The 21090-nt window shown below is 29.8% G+C and overlaps 1 protein-coding gene across 1 annotated transcript in view; it reads left to right on the plus strand.

Annotated features, from left to right (window-relative positions):
• The first annotated feature begins 272 nt into the window (after nucleotides 1–272).
• The window catches only part of LOC124429278 (NAD(+) hydrolase sarm1), a 93795-nt gene continuing 72977 nt past the window's right edge, over nucleotides 273–21090 (plus strand). The window contains exon 1 of the transcript XR_006943409.1: nucleotides 273–470. The gene's annotated coding sequence lies outside the window, so the exon portion shown is untranslated. The remainder of the gene's footprint in view (nucleotides 471–21090) is intronic.

Raw genomic sequence — 21090 nt, forward strand, 5'->3', positions numbered from 1 at the left:
AAGAAAAAAAAAATATATATATATATATTTATATATTTATATTTAATACGTAACGTTATTAAGAATAATAATAAATACAATGGTAACGTATGACGACGGAATATTTGAAATTTTACGAGAGATCCGATTGGTTGAGATTCTTTTTTTACTTCGAACGTTTGTATAGGTGAATGCAAATGTGGGAAGACGATTATTTTTGATAAAGAAAACATTAAATGTCAACTTTCTCGAAGTGTGCAACAACTGGTTTTTGAAATGATGCCGTCGAGAATAATATTATTCGACGTTGGTGTGAGAAATAATCTTTATAAGATGAATGTTAAAATTTTATACGGACCACGGTGGAGACCGCTTTATAGGTTACAGGAGGAAAGATCAAGGAGGATTGAGGTGTATCGAATTTAGTTAGTTTTCGTTCGTTTCATCGAATCATGGGCAATGGAACATCTTGCTGTCTACAAAAAAAAAAGGTAAGATTTTTTCATCGTCATCATCATCTTCATCATCATCATCATTATCTTCATCATCATCAACTTCATCATCATCATCATCATCATCATCATCATCATCATCATCATCATCATCATTATTATTATTATTATTATTATTATTATTGTCGTTCGATCGTATTCTCATAAGAACGATATGTTCGATATATACTTTTCATTTCAAAATATTTTTACATAGAATTGGATCCGTACCGAATGATCATCTTTATTATTAGATAGAACTTCGTTATTATATATTTATTTTATATATATATATATATATATATATATATATATTTTTTTTTTTTTTTTTCTATAGAAAGATTCTCATGTGTTTGAAATTATTATATTACGCATAGGAAGTAATAGGAAGTCATAGTTATCTGTTTTAAAATACAAGATAAAAGTTAGAATAGAAGGCGATAGTCAAATAACCTTAGATTATGTGCGGTGTTAGATTAACCATCATATGTACATATATATATATATATATATACACGCGTGCGCATACCCACACATATATATATATATTTATTGTCGATAAAACTCGATAAAACAGAGGCGACAAGTTTTTCAAGAATTTCATTAGATGGCAGCACTTCGTTATTTTCGAAACACATTTGTGACGTACACGCACGTATATACACATATATACCCATATGTAAAAATGAACGGTAACAATAAAGCAATATCAATAATTAAGTTTTATTCTAATCAAATGGTCCGTAATACTTTTATAAAATATTTTTCATTCATAACAAATCATTATATCATATTCATTAGATTTCTGTTTCTTTTCGTTAATTTTCTTTTTTTGTTCCTATAGAAAAAAGTTTTCGTTCTTTTCCCTAAGATCAATAATGATCAAACGGAACGTTTAAGATCCATCGATGAAACTTGTACCGTAGAGATCATTGATATTTACTCGATCAAGTCCGGCAAAATTAATCTCGACGAACGATTAATTGCATTCATCTCTATGTTCGCTTAAACAACGATTTATTCATCCTCTTTTCGTTGTTCTTTTTTCTTTCTTTCTTTTTTTATTTTTTATTTATTTTTTTTTTTTTTGTCGCTCGTACCTATATATTCATCCATCTTCCCTTTTCACTTTCAACGTTAGTTACGATTACAAGTACAAATCGAAGCCGACGTGAATGATGGAATCCACACGTGAGAACCTGTTATCGATCGCTTGTGCAACGCGATCGGCTTCGTTAGATCTAAATGATCTACGTATATACATATATATATATATATATTTACTATACCAGAAGCATATTGCGAAAAATCTTTCCATCGTTCTATGGCTTCTTCTTAGAGCTTAGAAAGCAGATATCCATGAGAAGAAGAGATAATCGGAGTTGGAGATAACTAGGCTTAAAGATTTCTATTTTTCTTTTTCTTTTTTTCTTTGTTTCTCTCTTTCTCTCTCTCTCTCTCTCCCTCTCTTTTCTCTCCTTTTTCTCTCCTTTTTTTTTATTACGAATATATCGAACACTTTAACGCATGATACTCGTGGAATTAGCACGTAACCTTCGAGAATAACTCGTGGAATAACTCAAATGTGTAATGAATGCTCTCCTCCCCTCCCATCATCATCATCATCATCATCGTCATCATCATAATCATCATCACCCTTACCACCCCCTTCTCCTTCTCACCGTTTATTGCGAAATAATTATTTGCAAGTAAATTATCGAACGAGAGCTTTTCGTTAAAGCAAAAAAAGAAAGAGAGAGAGAGAGAGAGAGAGAAAAAAAGAAAATGGATCTACGTAGATCATCCATAACCGAAACTTCTTTCTAAATTGTGCTTACAAATCTTGATTATTTTATTTTCTGTTTTATCATTTTTTTTGTTTTTGTTTTTTTTTTTTTTTTTGTTCGAACCTTGACATTAATCCATCGACGATGAATCCGACGAGAGTCATCTGCGACTTTAATAAAGACACTTCGTATGCTGCGTTCGTGTTAAATCGTGGAAAAAAAAATCCTTTTTGGTATAGAATCTTTAAAACGACAAAAAAAAAAAGAGAGAAATAGAAAAAAGAAAACGAGAAAAAGAAAGAAGAAAAAAGAAATGAAAAAAGAAGAGTAAAGGAGAGAAAAGTAATATATAGAAAAGATTATCGTACTACGTAATTACGATTGACCGAGATTTTTCGAATGCGAATTACGACGAACTTGTAATGATCGTATTAACGATCTCAGTGATCGCGACAAAGTAAGATTTTTACGATCGACCATCGCACGAATTTCAAAAGGACATCAAATTTCTTTTTACGAGTTCAACCAGAGAGATTAGAAGGAGTTCAGAAAAAAAAAGGCTCAGATTTATCCATTTTGAAATTATTTATCATCGTGATCGAACGCGGCGTACTGCTAATTAGTTTGAAAAAGAATAATTTTTGACCTTTTTTTTTTCTCCATTTTATCCTTACGAGATAATTGCTCTGGTATACATTGTCTATGATACTTGTATATAAACGTATGTGTGTGTGTATGTGTATATATATATATAATGTATAACTTGTTGGAGAATCTAAAGGAATCTGGATTTTAACGATCACCGTAAATTTCATTTGTTAACATTAATGGGAATCTTTTTTTTTTTTCTTCCTTGAGCGAATGTCTTCAGTTTACAAAGGATGTTTCTCGGCTTTTAATGGAACTCGTGCGTATCGTAAAATCTTTGACTCGTCCTTGGTCAGGAATTATTTACAAAGTAAACCTTTTTACTGTCTGTATTATATTATCTCTTCACATTTATTCTTTATTAATACTTTACATTGTTGTCGATTAACGGGACATTCTGTTATCTAAGGATGATCGTCCATTTGAAATGTAAAGAAATTTTTTGAATTATAACAGGATACATTTTGGAGTCGATAATTTGAAAGTAAAACAAAAAGATAATTACTTAATTATTCTTTATAACGAAACAATTATAAGATATGTGTGTGTATGTGTGTGTGTGTGTGTGTACATCACAAAGAAAAAATACATTCCAAAGAATAAAAATAGAATTATTTATAATCAGATATGTCAAGTAATATATGCAATTATTCGCGAATAAAATTTATGCTAACGTTATTCTAGCGAAAGGAAAGTTTAGTCAGTTAGCGACGTTTACTCGATCGACCATAAACGTGTGAATTATAAAGTTTTGTAAATTTTATTTTCTATTTTTCTTTCTTCGTTTCTCCTTTTTAAAAATTTTTTTTTATTTTCTTTTTTCAATGCTAATATGTGCATGCGTGCGTGCGTGCGTGCGTGCGTGCGTGCGTGTGCGCGTGTGTGTGACGATTACGAGCACGAATAGCGTTATCTATTGACGTGCTTGAAGAACTTTCATGTCGATTCAAACGTTAACCTCTTAACGTCCGATTCTCGTTTCATAAAGCAAAAAAAAATATATGTATATATATAAGAAAAAAGATAATAAAAGAAACGAAGAAAAAAAAAATATATATATATATATATAAAAGCTTCGGCGAAGAGTGGCGCCGTATATTAGCTAGCACTTTAACTCGTTATTGGCCTCTCTCGAATGTTTTGTGCCTCTTCGAACGATACTGCCTTGTTCACAAATAAGAGAACAAAAAAAATAGTTTTAAAAAGAGACATAGATAGATAGATCGTATTAGAAAGATTCGCTGAAGAAAAATAATGTAATTCTGCTTCTACATGACTTCGTAAATAATTCATTAAGATATGTAATATCAATTTTCTTTCATTCATTGAGTTAAAAACATAATATTATTTTTATTTCGTGATCATTTAATGCTTTCGATCAATATGTATAATTTTGCTAGACTATTAGAAATCTCCTTCTGAGATTTTTCTATTTCATATTTTTTTGATTTTTTATTTATTTAATATATTTTTTTCTTTTCTTTTTTCATAGCAAAAAAAAATAATTAAAATAATCTATATTCAGTAATATTATTATTAATCGAATATAATATATTTATAATAATTTAATAGTAAAGCCAATAATATTCTTCGTTTCTAATTCGTTTCTAATTAAAAATAATGAAAATAATTCAGATCTCGGAAATCTCGTTTTAGAGTATTAATTTAAATACTTATTTATTTTATTTTTATCCTAATAGGAAATTTCAATCGAATATAATCGATATATATATATATATATATATATATATATATATATATATTTCATAGTATTCGAACTATCTATTGATATAAATATCATGAATATTGATAATTATTCGTGAATATTAATGATAATTTTATTGCGTAAATATTTTAATTGCGTTCAACGTTAAAATTAAAACGCAATAAATGTTTAGAGTTACACTAACAATATCGTAAATAACATGAAACATAAAAAGCAATTATATTGATCGATAATAAGCAAGTTGAAAAAGAAATAGAGATAGAGAGAATTACAAGAGTTGACTAATTAAACTTTACATCAATGAAGCAATCGACGTTATAATTCATCGGCATCAGCAATCGATTTAAGGTATTCATTATCGCGACACTTAATTTATTTTGCTTCGTATATGAAGAAAAAGATAGAGAAAGAGAGAGAGAGAGAGAGAGAGAGAGAGAGAGAGAGAGAAAGAGAGAGAGAGAGAATGATTTACATTAATGAACACATGTTCAATTTTGTTGTCACTAAAAACACGTGATCGACACCTAATTTATATTATTTAAATATTATATTAAAAGAAAAAGAATGTACACGCATGCACGCGCATACGTAAGAGAAAGTAATATAGCGATTCATTATCAAAAAAAAAAAAGTCTTTTTTTTTTTTGCTTAAAATGATCGCATAATTAATTTTTCTGATATTGATTAACGTGGTATGACCGAGGGACATAAATTTGAAAAGGTTACTTTACAGAGGGATCCATGAAATTTCATATAATCATTATTTAAAAGTATAATTTTTATTTAGATTCCGATGAATTATAAATTTATTAATAAATTCAATGACAAGACGTAGGTAGGTAGAGTAGGTAGAGTAGGTAGAGAGATAGGTACATGCGATCATATATATTTTTCTTTCCTTTTGTTTTCCTTTCCTTTCCTTTCCTTTCTTTTTTTTTTCTTTTCTTTTTTCTTTCTCTTTTTTTTGTTTGTTTGTTTGTTTTTTTTTTTTTTGCTTTTTCTTTCTTTCTTTTTTTTTTCTTTTTTTTTCTTTTTTTTTGACGAAAGTTTAAGTTAAAAATACGAAATAATTAAAACACTTAGAATTTCGATTCGCGACGCTTATAAATAAAGAGAAATAAATAGAAAGAAATTTACTTGGTATAAGTAACAGAGCGCGATCTCGATCGAGATTACCTTGTGATTTACAAGCCGGCTTTAGGCGTGAGAGACATCGATAGGCCTCCGTAGATCAGGACGAAGGATTTTTACAGTCTACCAACCTACGATCTCGAAACGGAACGGAACGGAACGGAACGGAACGGAACGAAACAGAACGATATGAAACAAAATGAAACAAAACGAAACGAAACGAAACGAAATTAAACGAAGCGAGACGCGTCTCCAAGTGATTAATGAGATCGTCTGCGACTCCTTTCGAGGACGTCGGAAGATCACTGATAAGTTCCTTCCTTCCTTTGAAATTCAATACAATGTATTTACCACTACTATCGTTTTAATAGATACAGGGAGACATTGAAATAAACACATATACGTGCAAACACATCGAAGCTACATTTAACGTTTTCGTGACTAATTACGATTCATCCTTGTCAGTTGTTTTTTTTTTTTTTTTTTTTTTTTTTTTTTTTTTTTTTTTTTTTTTTTTTTTTGTTGAACTTGTTACGGTCTTCATGTAAAAGATTCTAGAATGTTTCGTAATTCGTATAAACGAATTTAATTTTCTTATTAAGAACGTACATGTATTCTTGTTCTATTTTTCCTTTTTTCTTTTTTTTCTTTTTTTTTTTTTCGTTTCCTATGTAATTAACGTAAAAATAAATTAATATTTTGTATTAGGATCAAATATTAGAGTTGAAAATGTTTCTTTTTTTTTCCCCTTTTCTTTCTCTTATAATAGATATTATGGAATTAAATTTGATCATACGTATTTTTTTATTATAATTAAAAGAACGAATTAATCTATTCTAGATTACATAGAATTTGAAATTCATCATAGATATAGATAGAATTTCATTAACGGAGAGAAATATAAATGAAGAAATTTGTAATAATCGATAGTGAGATAAAGCGATGTATAAAGTTACTTACATATTTGATATGAAATATTGATATTTCATATCGATGTGAAATATAATTTTTGATTTATTTCAAAACGAGAGGATAGTGCAGATCAACATCAGGGCACATGAGAGGCGGTTTAGGTCAAGGCGTTTATAATACACTTCATTGTTCTTCGCAATGCAGCGAAAGTACGCATAAATTATTTATAAACTCGGTGGTCTCTATAGTCGCCATTACCTTAGTAATATTTATTTATTTGTTTGAATACGAACAGCTATCATAGTTCGTAGTAGTTTTTCACCCACACGTACACATACACACATACACGCACACACACGCACACGCACGCACGCACATGAGGAGGAACAAGTTGCATGTGGAAGAGAATGAAGAAAGGAAACGAAAAGAAGAAGTAAAGGAAAAAGAGAAGGAAATAAAAAAATAAAAAAAAAAAAATAAAAATAAGAAATAAAAAAAAAAGAAAGAAAGAAAGAAAGAAGGAAAGAAAAATCCTACTATCTTAGACAACCGTTGGAATTTGCATCTTGCGACTTTGTGATCTCGTTGAGAGATAAAGTTCACTTGGTCTTTTATCGTAAGAACGTATCTGCGATTACATTACGATCGAGTCGAAGATATCGTCGTTTCGTGATATCGTTTCTATAAAGTGAATTCTGGTGTCACACAAACGTCAGGATAAATAAGACGAGACTGACAAATGCGATATGATATTGGCACGATTTTATAATCTCATATTGAAATCTAATAAGTCGTTCCTATCGAATGATCGATTATTTGTACATCATTTTTCAATAATCGATAGTGACCTATTCGAAATATGAAGGGAGAGAGAAAAAAAAAGGAAAGAAAAATATTGTTTTCCAATCACATCGATTGATGATTTACTACTCTTTATCGATAAGATTATAAAATTGGCTAAAGGCAAGATATAAATTAATAAATAATACATCCTTCCGTATAATAGGAATGATCATACGACCTCGTTCAATATTATTCATGATATACCTGTTTCTAAGGAAAAAAAAAAGAAAAAAATCATATTTAAATGATCAGTCATTAACCAGTTGTTTTATGTCATATTTTTTAATTTTTTTCTTCCTGATGAAGGTATAAAAGAAGAAGAAGAGGAAGAAAAAACAAAAAAAGAAAGAAAAAATTGATCATGAAGACACGAAGGAAATATAAATTTTAACATTTTAATTAATATGTAAAAAGTGTTGTTGTTCCTTAGATGCGTTATTTGTAGATTGAAAAAAGAAAAAAAAGAAAAAAAGCAAGAAAAACGCACATAAAGAAAGAAAAAATACTAAATATCTTATATATATATATATATGTATATATATATATATATATATATATATATATATATATATAAGATATTATATATATATATATATCGATGTCCAATCGATTCCAAATGCCGATGCCTTAAAACGAACGAAATTGTGCATTTGGGAAATATTTTCGTAAAAGAGACACCTCCTTCCTGGATGATTTAAAAGGATTTTGACGTTGTCTCCGCTTTGGTTACGAGGTCGTTGCGCTCTCCCTAGCTATTTTTATCCTTCGCATTCGCGCTTCTTTTTCGTTCGACGAAACAAAACGACACACCCCTCCGTTTGTGTTCTTTGGCATTACTCGGCCAAATCATGTGGCTTCTTTTAAATTCAAATTTAAATTTAAATGATCATTAATAGAATAGCCCCCATCGGGAGCTGATTAATAGAGGAAAAAAAGATTTTAAACAAGAGAAGGAAAAAGACAAACAAAAAAAATTAAGCCCATTTTTTTTTTAATTATTCAAATCCTTTCCTTTTTCTTTCTTTCTTTTCCTGTTTTTTTTTTTTGTTGTTTTTTTTTCTTTTTTTTTTTCTTTTTTTTTTTTTTTTATAAACGACAAATTAAAATTCTCATTGATCGTGTAACGATTGTTGTGAACAATTAATCGAATATTAGTATATAGAACGAATGTTAATGATTCGATGTTCAATGATCATAGAATTTTGTCTTTATTAATTCAATTGATCGAAAAAAAAGAAATATATATATATATATATATATATATATATATATATATATATATATATATATATATATATATGTATAGAAATGACCTTTATGAAATAATTATTGATATCTTTGATTGAGCATTATCATTGATTTGAATTATATTATAATCTAATTCAAAGGCTTGGTCGCAATCTTGATTTGTGGTCATTTTGAATTCTTTTTTTTTTTCTTCTTCTTTTTTTCCTCGTTGCGATCTACTATCAACATTCAGAACGAACGCATAAACATAATCAGATAATATACCACTTGGGGCATTGTGATCTCAATTTTACGATGCAATTACAAATTCCAGAATTCACGTGAATAGTAATATTATTATACATTGTTGAGAATTGAGAGAGAAAACAAGGTCGAAGTGAAAACCTTCTGGCTATGATCGGACGAAGATTACTCGAGTAGTAAATGGCGCTAGCTACTCAGACTCGGGCGACACTGAAAACGAGTAAATTATGCGAGATATCGGCGAAGAGAAGAAGCCGAGGGCGATTTCTCGAGTTAAAAGCGATCGCTCAGCTCGATCTTCAGACACCTACGCAACTTACGCGGAAAAAGAGAAAGAGACAGACAGACATACAGAGAGAGAGAGAGAGAGAGAATCGTTTACGAGCGTAACTCGCAACCTTGGCCGACTAACGTTGAAATTCTTATTTTTTTTTTCTTTTTTTCTCTTTTTCTTTTTCTTTTCACTCGTTCGCTTTCTTCATACTCTTAGGAAGCTCCATTTTGTTTATAGATTTTTTTTTTTTTTTTTTTTTTTTTTTTTTTATAAAAAATCTTAGACGATCGCAGGAAAATTAGATATCTTTTCTTCGATTGAACTCCATTAAAAATTAATAAATAATTTAGATATAATATATTAAATATACAAATGATACGATCAAATTCGTTCGAAATATTCGTCTCGTGAAATAATTTTTGAAATTAAATTTGTGAAATTATTTTTGTATAATAGAACGAATGATCGAATTTATGGGGAAAATTGAAAGAGAAAAAAATATATATATATAGAATCAGAATGCCGCATAGATACATATATATTGTAGCAAGTTAATTATAGTAACAATTCTAATGTTTATATATATATATATATATATTATAGTAAGCTAATAATAGTAACGATTCCAACATTTTTTCATTCTTTGTCAATAAAAAAGTTAAGCTTTCTCAAAGGTACATCGTAGCCAATACTATATCAACGTAATCACTTTCCACATATTTCCTTAATTCAATCACTGATCTAACGTTCGCTCAACGACTAGTCTACGACTGATTACGCGAATTGGAATTTTCTATCATTAGATTTACTCGTTTATTACTCTTATGCATTTACCTTGCCAAGGAATCTCGACTATTTTCTACCATTTGTTCTCAATAAACACACACACACACACACACACATATATATATATATATATATATACATATATGTATATATATCTAACTCATCGGTTCGTTCGCCAAACTAACGAATTAGTTTATTTTTCTCTACAATATTTTTTTTTGTCTTCTTCTTCTTTCGTCGAACGAATCGAAACGCTAATTCTGTGAAATTAATGTCCGATGTTGTAGAATTTAATGATTTACGTTTGAATGTTGTCATACGTTTTATCGCACAATCAATTGTTGTTTAATTTTAGAGATATAGATGAGAGGGAAAAAATGAAGAAAGAAAGAAAGAAAAAAAGAAATATAAAAGAATTATTCACGCGAGACGTTTATAAAGATCGTAAAAAATGAAAATGAAAATGAAAATGAGTACTCTTTGCCTTACCATGATCATCATTTATGTTAAAACGTTAGGTGGTTGTTTACGATCGCCATTCTCTTTTAATGTCTCGGGCCAATAGTTGTCGAGTAGTTAACATAATGACATATAATAACGCTCTCATTATCAAAGAACAATTCGCGCGCTTCTTTGAGTGCAAAGCAAATCTTATAATTTCACAACAACGGCGTAAGGTGAAATTTGCCGTGGCAAAGAGAGGGTTTGCCTTCGGGATCTCTAGTGTTTTTCCAATTAAGGAGAGACAGAGAGGTATATTCATGGAAGGTAAGATATAAGGATACGACGTTATGGTGTAACTCGTAACTCATGTTGACTCACCTCTACCGGATAGATCATTTCTCACGAATTACTCGGTTAAGTTACTGTCTTTTATAATATAATATCGAGAAGGGAAGCTCGTACAAGAGTACATTGTTTAATAAATTTTTTTTATTTTTTTTTTTTTTATTTTTTTTTTTTTTTATTCTTATATATATATATATATATATATATATATATTTTCTTTCTTATTCTTTATTTTCTTCTTTACTTTCTTACCTTTCATTTTTTTTCTCTTCTTTTAGTCGCTATCATAGCTCTTTGACTAATGATTCGGTATATTTCTTAATATCGCGGCAAGGATTATTAATGACGAAACAACAGATAAGTAATTATCGTAGAAACGTGTTATTTAACCTTACGAGATTACATTCGATTTTTATTTTAAAACTTTAGAGTAGTTGTTGTTGTTCCTTTTTCTTTCTTCCATTATTTTTTTACTTTTTTTTCTTTTTCTTTTTTTGTTCTTTTTCCTTTTGCTTTTTAAATTCATATTGCGCAAGTCTTCGTCCCTACGATTTGTGATATTTAATGAGACATTATCGTTAATTAATATCTATCGTTTAACATCAAGGGAGATATGCATTTGTGAATCCTCCTCCGGTTTATTTCACAATCAGGAAATACCAAACGTGTTCCACGTTTCGATCGTATCTATCGGATATGCCAACGTATTATAGAAAGTAGGAATGCAGAAGTTCGTTGTTGCGAAACTAATTTTTCAATAAAAAGATCTCTGACGAATTTAAAAAGGGGGAGAAAAAAAGAAAGAAAGAAAGAAAGAGAAAGAAAAAAAAAACGTAGGAAAAAAATGCACACATACGCACTAAATCTAAAAATATAATATAATAACAATTATCTTTAGGAATCTTCCTTTCGAGATATATCACATAATAAAAATCGATTTGTATTCTTGATTATCTTTTGTTGCATTGTCAGCACTCGTTTTCTTTGTTAAGAAGAACTCGTATACCACGTCGAGGAATATTAAACATGTAAGCCATTTCTCTGTTATAGTCTTATCTAAATGATTCTGTCGACTATCGTAAGACGAGACCAAAGTTGAGACTCGACTATGTTAAAAGATGACATTTCTTGCATACATTTGATATTTATAGATTTATCTATCCCCTTGTTTCTTTGGTTTTTTTTTTTCTTTTTATTTTTTTTATTTTTTTTTTTTTTGTTTGTATTCTTGCAAAATTTCTCCAACAATTCCAATCCTCCAACATTTCGAATCAATTTAATTCAGTTTAATATAATTCGTAATGTCATATCCATTGATGAATAATTCCAAATGTTTCAAACAAAATTGTCTTCATAATTGCAGAGTTTCCTGTCAAGATTCGTAATAATAATAATAATAATAATAATAATAATAATAATAATAATAATAATAATAATAATAATAATAATAATAATAATAATCTATCAGTGTAATAATGATATTATATGTAACAATAATAATCAATATAAAATATCATAAATAATTTCAGCTGGTATTTAGATAAACTCCAACGTTAAAATAATTTCAACAATTTTCTTTTCTAAATATTTTAATTTCATTTCTTGCCTCATTTTATTTTATTTTATTTTATTCTCTTTTACTATTATGAAAAATAATGTTAAAGAAACCTTGAAAGTGTAGATAAAATAAATAATGTAAAAGGAAGGTGAAAAAAGGTGTGGTCTTAGTCGTAGGGTAGGGTAACGGAGGGACGGGAGGGAAGAGGGCGATGGAATTGGTAGAGGAGGAGAGGAACGGAGGGGGAAATTCGAAAGATCTTAGGGATAGATTTGCAACCGGTTGGCCGCGATCACTTAAATCGCTTCCGGTCGCGAGTTCGCCCACGCGATTTTATGCGACTGAAAGCGTAAAGGGCCGCATGTCTATTGGAACCGAGTGTGACAGTAATCGTACATAGACATATATATATATATATATATATATATATATATATACATATATATATATGTATATGTATATACGATCGAAGAGCATTGTACGATTTCATTCATGCGCGACCCACTTAAATTTCATTCAATGATCGACACTCCGGTTTTAACCATCGATAATACCGGTTCGCCTTTCTCGATCGAATCGATTAATCGTTATTATCAATAGTTCCATCTTCCATCTTGTTTGATTTCATTCTTATAAATAAGGAAAAAATATATACGTATATATGTATGGTATATATGCAGGTAGTGATTATATATATATTATTGTTAGAAGAATGAAATATTATTAATAAAATTTTATAATTCGATCGATCGAATAAATGTTTCTTTTTTTCTTTTTTCTTTGTTTATTTTTCTCGCGATATTTCGTTATATAATTATTTTGTAATAAACATAAAGGATATAAAGAAAGACATTATAAAGTTTAATTTATCAGAAAATCTCTTCTGGGTATTATTCCTCTCATTTTTATATGGCAAAGGGAATGGGATATTTATTTAATGGTAAATCCTATAGATAATTGTATCTTGGTGGCTATAAATTATGATTACGAGTTTTAACAAGCTCACAAAGACATATTGCCAATGGTGCATATAACGTATAATGTCGATTGATCGTACCGTTGAAATGCAGATTAGGAGAATGATTTTATGCTTGAATTCTAATGCCCATAATCGTGCCCGTGTTGCCCGTTCCATTTGTACGGAGTTGAATTTTTCTATTGCTTATTCCTTTCGTTTGACTGGTTTTTCTCTCGAAATGGGTGCATGCCTAAACCTGTCGCGGTTATTTATTCTACCGTAACGTTTATAATTACTCGTTTGATTTGTTACTTTTCAGAGAGTAATATTTACGATCTCTCTCTCTATCTCTCTCTCTCTCTCTCTCTCTCTCTCTCTCTCTCTCTCTCTCTCTCTCTCTCTCTCTCTCTCTCTCTCTCTCTCTCTCTCTCTCCCACGCAAGATTTATGATTTACGATTTATTAAAAAAAAAAGAAAAGAAAAATCATTAGTTATACTCACATATCTGTATAAAATTTAGATTATAAAAATCGAAATATGTAAATCGAAATGAGTTTCTGATCGATATAAAATATCGAAGAAGAATTTTCGAAGGGAAAAGAAAAATCGTTCGACAATCGTTACGTCGATCAAGTGTCGTATTTATGCGATTTGATATGGGATCGTTTTAGTGGCAGAAAATAAATCGTCGATGCGCCCACGTGGCGCCATGTTCTTCTAGATAACAATTATTCAAATCGGGCCTTACGCACGGCTTGCAGGTGCCCGTAAACTTGGCGGAACGACTTTTCTTTTACTTCACTTATAACTCTCCTCGAATCGTTACAGGGACTTATACTGGGTGAGGCCATTCGACTTTATCGTATCGAATGTTTCCACTTTCTTCTTGAAGTGTTGTCCCTTAAAGATCGTCGTTCTCAATCGAGTTAACGTGGGTTCTCGACGAGTATATGTAAATATTTTTATCGATTTATTCAATTAACGGTGCTTACTGTATTTTTTTTCTTTTTGTTTTTGTTTTTTTTTTTTTATTTTTTTTTTTTTTTCAAGAAAAAATAAACAAATAAAGCAATATCTCACAGAGAGATTTTTGTGTTGGCCTTGGAAGTATATATAAAGAGAGGGACAAAAAAAAAAAAAGAGAAAATAATCGCAAACAAATATATACTCGTCTAATATGACTTGGATTCATTTGACAATGAAAATTAATATCGACGAGATCAATCCTACATCACCCGTTATAAGTTTATTATATTAAATCTTCTCACTTAGATATTTTTATTTCATTTGAGGGTATCTTGTTTATCACTCGTTTGAAAACGATTGAAGTCGAGTTTAACAGGAAGTCGTGTTTCTTCTTGAAAAAAGATAAAAAAAATAAAATAAAGAAAAAAAAAGAAAAGGAAAGAAAAATAAGAATAAAAGGAAAAAGGAAAAAGCATTAAAAAAAATAAAAAAAAAAAAAAAAAAAAAAAAAAAAAAGGAACAAAAGAAGTATCTCGCCTCTTCTCATCAATATTTTTTTCACTCGTTTAATTGATATTTCTTAATCTTTTTTTTGTTTTTCTTTTTTTTTTTTTTTGTTTTTGTTTTTAATACAAAAGGAAGTCTCGAGAAAAAGAAAGTAGCTAGATACATAGAGAGAGAGAAAGAGAGAGAGAGAGAGAGAGAGAGAGAGAGAGAGAGAGAGAGAAAGAAAGAAAGAGAAAGAGACAAAGAAAGAAAAGGAAATTGAAAAAGAATGCAGTATTACGACGTGACCGGTCCGTGACACGAAGAAATCGTGTTGTTCCTGGCCACCTACACCAAATAAAGAGGAATGAGTCAGAGCTTTTATTTCGAGAGTCGAAGCACTCCTGAAATAGACGACGTCCTACGGCGAGGAAAGACGGTGTGTCTATTTAAAGGGTCGCACCAGTAGCTTTTTCTGTTATCTACTGACATGTGCTTACACGTTACAATACATATATATACACACGTACATACACACACACACACACACACACATTCATTTATATATGTACGTGTATACGTAAAGAAAATCTTTGCCAATTTCGAAATGTTATATAAAAAGAATGAAAGAAATTGTAACGTTAATAACGTGCTTACGTATTCGTTAAAAAAAAAAAAAAAAAAAAAAAGAGAAAAAAAAGAAGAAAAGAAAAAAGAAATAAATAAATAAAGGGAGGAGAAATTATAATTATATTATTTCATTAGTAATAATTAAAAATTAATGAATCAATTGAATTGTCATAATCAATTGAATGACGTAACAATGAGTAGTTTCACATTATTATTAATTTGAAATAATATTCGTCGAGTAAGACGAGGAAAAGAGTGAGGATGGGTTGGTTGGTTGGTTGGTTGGGGGAGGGGGGGGGCAATATAATTGAATGGCCTAAAGCGATGTTTGGCGCCTACACATACTTCAACAACTTCCGTTCTCATCTCTTTTCGTCTCAAGGCGAAGTCTAGCAACGTGTTAAAAGCGATAAATATCGAATTCCTAAACATTTCTGATTCGACGTGGTTAGTAGTCAGCTACCAATCTAGACACGTTTCTTAACTCTAACATCCAGTAACTCCTTAAAACTCGTTCCTCCTCACTCTCTAACGTATTGAACACACTGATCTAACAGAAACGTTAAAACCATGATCTTACGAGTTTCCAACTTCCGCTATCTTCGGTTAGAAGCAGCAGTTATGTTTATCGTGAATTTTATGAAGGGAAACATTGATCGAAAATTCAAATAATCAATGAGGTATATGGAACGCATGAGTTTGCTTGTTTCTAATTACTTAGAAAAAAAATCTGCTACTTTTATATATATATATATATTTTTTCTTTTTTTTTTTTTTTTTTTATTGTAATTCAATCTATAAGCATAGATTTACACAACTCTATCTTCTAATCTCTAATGTGAAATTATAGAATCATGTTTTTATGTCTGAAGGTATCTCCTTATTTTTATTATTTCTTGATTTTCCTTCTCTCTCTCTCTCTCTCTCTCTTTCTTTCTCTCTTCAAGGCTAAGGGAAAAAAGTTACCAAGGTATCATGATAAGAGAAAAAATAAGGGGGAAAGAAAGAAACGCGTTTTTATACGAACGAACTCACTCCATTTACCTCAAACGGAATGGAATGAAAAACGTAGAACCATTTGCGGTGATCAAACTGCAATACTAATGCCACTGACTTTATATGGTAATCTTCGTCGTTAAAGATATAGATAGATACATATATATATATATATATATATTTATATATAAATGGATATATAGGTAGATAGATAGATAGAAATAAAAATCTAAAGGGATATATGCGTATGTTCAAAATGAAAATGAAAAGTTTCGAATAAGTTGTTTATCCAGCTAGGAACGTTCTTAAAGGGATTTATAAGAGTTAAAAATTTAATACTCAAGTGGAAAAAAAATGGCGTACTGGATCAGCCAGTGGCATTTCAAACGATAACACGTGCATGATCGAGCAACCGGTAATATGAGACAGTTTCGACATCGACTTTGAGTATGATCACTCTTTTCATTTTTCATTTAATTTATTTTATTTTATTTTATTTTATTTTATTTTTTCTTTTTTTTTTTTGTTTTCTTTTCTTTTCTTTTTCATTTATTTATTTTTTCATCGTAGGACTTGTCAAAGTTATACGATATTAATTATCAATTCGTCATTATATTCGTCGATGAAATTAAAAAAAATCTGTTCTGTTTAAATATATTTTTCAAAGGAATGTCCGCAAGAAAGTGATTTCTAATGTATTTCTACGATTCCAATGTGGAGAATGAAGTTTCGATTTTTCAAAAAAAAAAAAAAAAAAAAAAAAAAAGAAATGAAAGAAAGAAAGAAAGAAAGGAAGAAGAAATAAAAGAATTTAACTTGCCAATTTATAACGTGCGCACACGCACAAAACATTAGGCTACCATGAATACTCCATGGAATTGGAGAGTTCGAAACTGGATAGTTAGGTACATGCCAATGTTTTGCAAGTCTAATTTCGAAGCGCAACGACCTTGTAACATTCACGTTTTAGTCATTAACCTCTCCCTTCTTCTCTCTCCCTCTCTCTCTCTCTCTCTCTCTCTCTCTCTCTCTTTCTTACATTGAATTTATTTACCAATAACAACAACGATAACCATACAAACATACAACCATAAATCATACAACCATACAACCATAACGACAATCATGAAGGATTGCGTCAGGGTCGAGTCAGAATGCAAGCATAAAGGGTTGTCATTATGGTTGTCATGATGAAGGGATTCACCGATCGAAAGATTGATCGATAGAAGAAAATCAACCACGCCTTTTCTACGCCCACGTTCTTAATGCAATTACATAACGAGGTATGATAATGTCTGTAAATTCTGTCGTTTGGTTCAGGGCCAAATTTATGTTCTTGCAGTTTATATCGTGGGTGAATAGATATTTTAATTTAATCTTACTAAATGAAATATTAACGAATTGCCTTAGAATGGTTCGTTTGTCGATTGGGGGAAAAAAAAAAAAGGAAAAGAAAAAAATATATGTATTTGAAGTTTCGTTCAAGTTTCATGGAATGGTCCTTGAACAATTGCGATTAGATATAGCTATGTAAATTTGTAATTTTTTCTTTTTTTTTTTCTTTTTTTTTTTTTTTTTAGATTAACCTATAGATCGTAACGTGAAATTGCGTTTAGTATGAAACTGATGAATTATGATTAAATTATGATTGCATTACGATATAAAAATGCATCTTTATTTATTTATTTATTTATTTATTTATTTATTTATTTATTTTTTTTTTTTTTTTTTTTTTTTTTGAAAGAATAATGGTATCTTAGTAGCGATCAGCCGCGAATAAAATTCGAAATTGATTATTATTAAAATCAACGATTAGTTTTGACTACATTGGAACGCGAAATTTGTATTGGGGAACAATGATTAATCGCGGATTAAATACCAACGTGAAATTGTATTTATTATCGTAATCAACAATTGATTCTGTGTAAATTGCATTTGTTTTCGGGATCCAGTGATCGATGATAAATGGTTAAGGATAAAAAAATTTTCAACGTGAAAACGCATCATTTTCCTTTACATTTAATTGGATTTCTTCACGACAATGCACCCAACTATTTACCAGTAATTCGACTCGACTAGAAATTCGATCAGAGCGGGCAAGCAGCATGATCTTGCTTTGACGTTGCGTAAATAGGCAAGAAAATACTATAGTATACACACACACACACACACACACATATATATATATATACACACGAAAACATACATATATATACAGCTTCGAATAGAGTTAGTTAAAATATCGTTCAAGTGTAGCCTACTCTCTTTCAGTAAACTCGATTCTTTCGATAAACTATCCAAGGACTTCCGGGAACGTCTAGAAAGAGTCCGTTAATTCGTGACAACGAAGATAGACAGTCGGGACTCTATATACGATCATTTTGAAATTGCGTTTAGATCTCCACTTCTCTCTATTCTCCTTATATATATGTATATATATATATATATATATATATATATATATATATATATATACATATATTTTTCTTCTTCCTCTTATTCTTCGTCTTCTTCTTATTTTTCTTCTTCTTCTTCTTCTTCTTCTTATCCGATTATTTTTTCTCTCTGTCGACGTTACGTAATGCGTCGTGTTAATGTCATCGTCTAGGCACCATCATAAGCTACTTGTTGTGTCTTACAGACGTTTTGTCCTACTTGTTCATCATCGAGCCACTCGTGAAATTGCAATTAACTTATCTATCTCTTTCTCTCTCTCTTTCTCTCTCTCTCTCTCTCTCTCTCTCTCTCTCTCTCTCTCTCTCTCTCTCTCTCTCTCTCTCTCTCTCTCTGTCTGTCTTATCAGGCAAATAATACCGATTTCAATTACGCGATTTTATTTATTAAATGCAAATGTCTTACATGGATTTCGATCGAAAAATAAACAAAGAAAGTAATAAAAAATGATCTATCAAAAATGATAATTGATAGTTCAAATTTTTTGCTTGTATTGTTATTAACGGATCGACTTATACATGCACACATGTAAACTCTTTCTTTCTCTCTCTTTCTCTCTCTCTTTTGTCTCATGACAAGAAAGAGAAAGAAATAAAGAATAATAAAACGTATCATGTTAGAGAAGCCACGTAGAGATAACATATCACATCACATAAAGTAATATATATATATCAAGTAGACGTTTAAGATGACATAAAAATGATCTCTAATACTTAATTTATATCACTCGGATAGTTGTAAAGATCATCGATGATCCGTCCGATCGATGATTTTAACGAATTTCGGATCTGTATGTAGTTTGTTCGAAAAATAGATAAAGAAATTATTGAGATATCTTGATCGGCCGTCGTCGGACTTCGAAAATTCCTCTTCCCACTTAAATTGGATTGTAACACGTTAATGGAGTTTGAAAAAAGGAAAGAGAGAAAGAGAGAGAAAGAAAGAGAGAAGTTGTTACTTTACTTCTGACCCACATTCCAGAGGCACTTTTGTCGAGCTAGAAGAATCGCACGTGCGGATCCAAGTGGAATGCTCGGAAGAACAAAGGCAGCTGGCACGAACTCGGGCGTTTATAACTCGATCGACTGCGAATCATGTTGATTTAATCGAGTCAGACATAGTGAAAGAAAGAGATGAAGTTAAAAAGATTTACGAACAGGAATGCGCCTCCATTTTTTTTTCTCCTTTCCTTCTTTTCTTTCTTTCTCACATAAAATTTCGACATTGACAAAATTTTCTTTTCGTTTTGTTATTTCTTTCTTTCTTTTTTTCTTTCTTTCTATCGTTCGTTCTGTTTTTATTTTATCTCATAAAAATCCTTTCAAAATCGCGATTAAAAAAATATATGATGATCATGACGATGGTAATAATGATAATGATAATAATAATAATAATAATAATAATAATAATAATAATAATAATAATAATAATAATGACGAGCAATTTGTATAGAAAAAATAATTTTTTATGCTCGTTGCAGTTCTTTCTTTTGTTTTTGTTTTTCATTCCAATCAATTTGTTAAACGCATACGTACACGCAATTATTTTAAATAGAAAAATAATAAAGACGCGATATGTCATTCTTATATCTTTTGTTGTAATAAATGGCGATTGTGATAATAATGTAATAATTACAAGACGCTTGGTATCCCAAAGAAGACAAAAGATGGGAAAAGGAAGATGTATGTGATATGTGTATAGTATAAAATAGTATAGTGTAATATATATATATATATATATATATATATATATATATATATATACATATATGCGTTTTTATCATTCAGCTTTCAATACTGCTTTTGTTCGATACTTGTTAACGAGTTGAAACACAAAGTGTAATGCGGAAGGGAATGTACGATGGCCGATTTGAACGAATCTATCGTGACCTTGTCAAGAGAATAATGATTATGCAACTCGTGTAAATACATAAAACATGATTCGAGAAGTTGCCAAGATAGTGGTTGGCCGTTGTTTATATTTTTAGAATTTAATGACGACGTTGACTCTTGATTATTATTATTATTATTATTATTATTATTATTATTATTATTATTATTATTATTATTATTATGTTTAGAAATTTGAACGATTGAATTTAATTTTATTATAGAATAAGATTTGTTTGAGATGAATTTTTCTTTTTCTTTCTTTTTTCATTTTCTTTTCTTTTTTCTTTTTTTTT

Source organism: Vespa crabro, chromosome 15 (assembly GCF_910589235.1).
Source record: "Vespa crabro chromosome 15, iyVesCrab1.2, whole genome shotgun sequence".
Classification (NCBI taxonomy): Eukaryota; Metazoa; Arthropoda; class Insecta; order Hymenoptera; family Vespidae; genus Vespa; species Vespa crabro.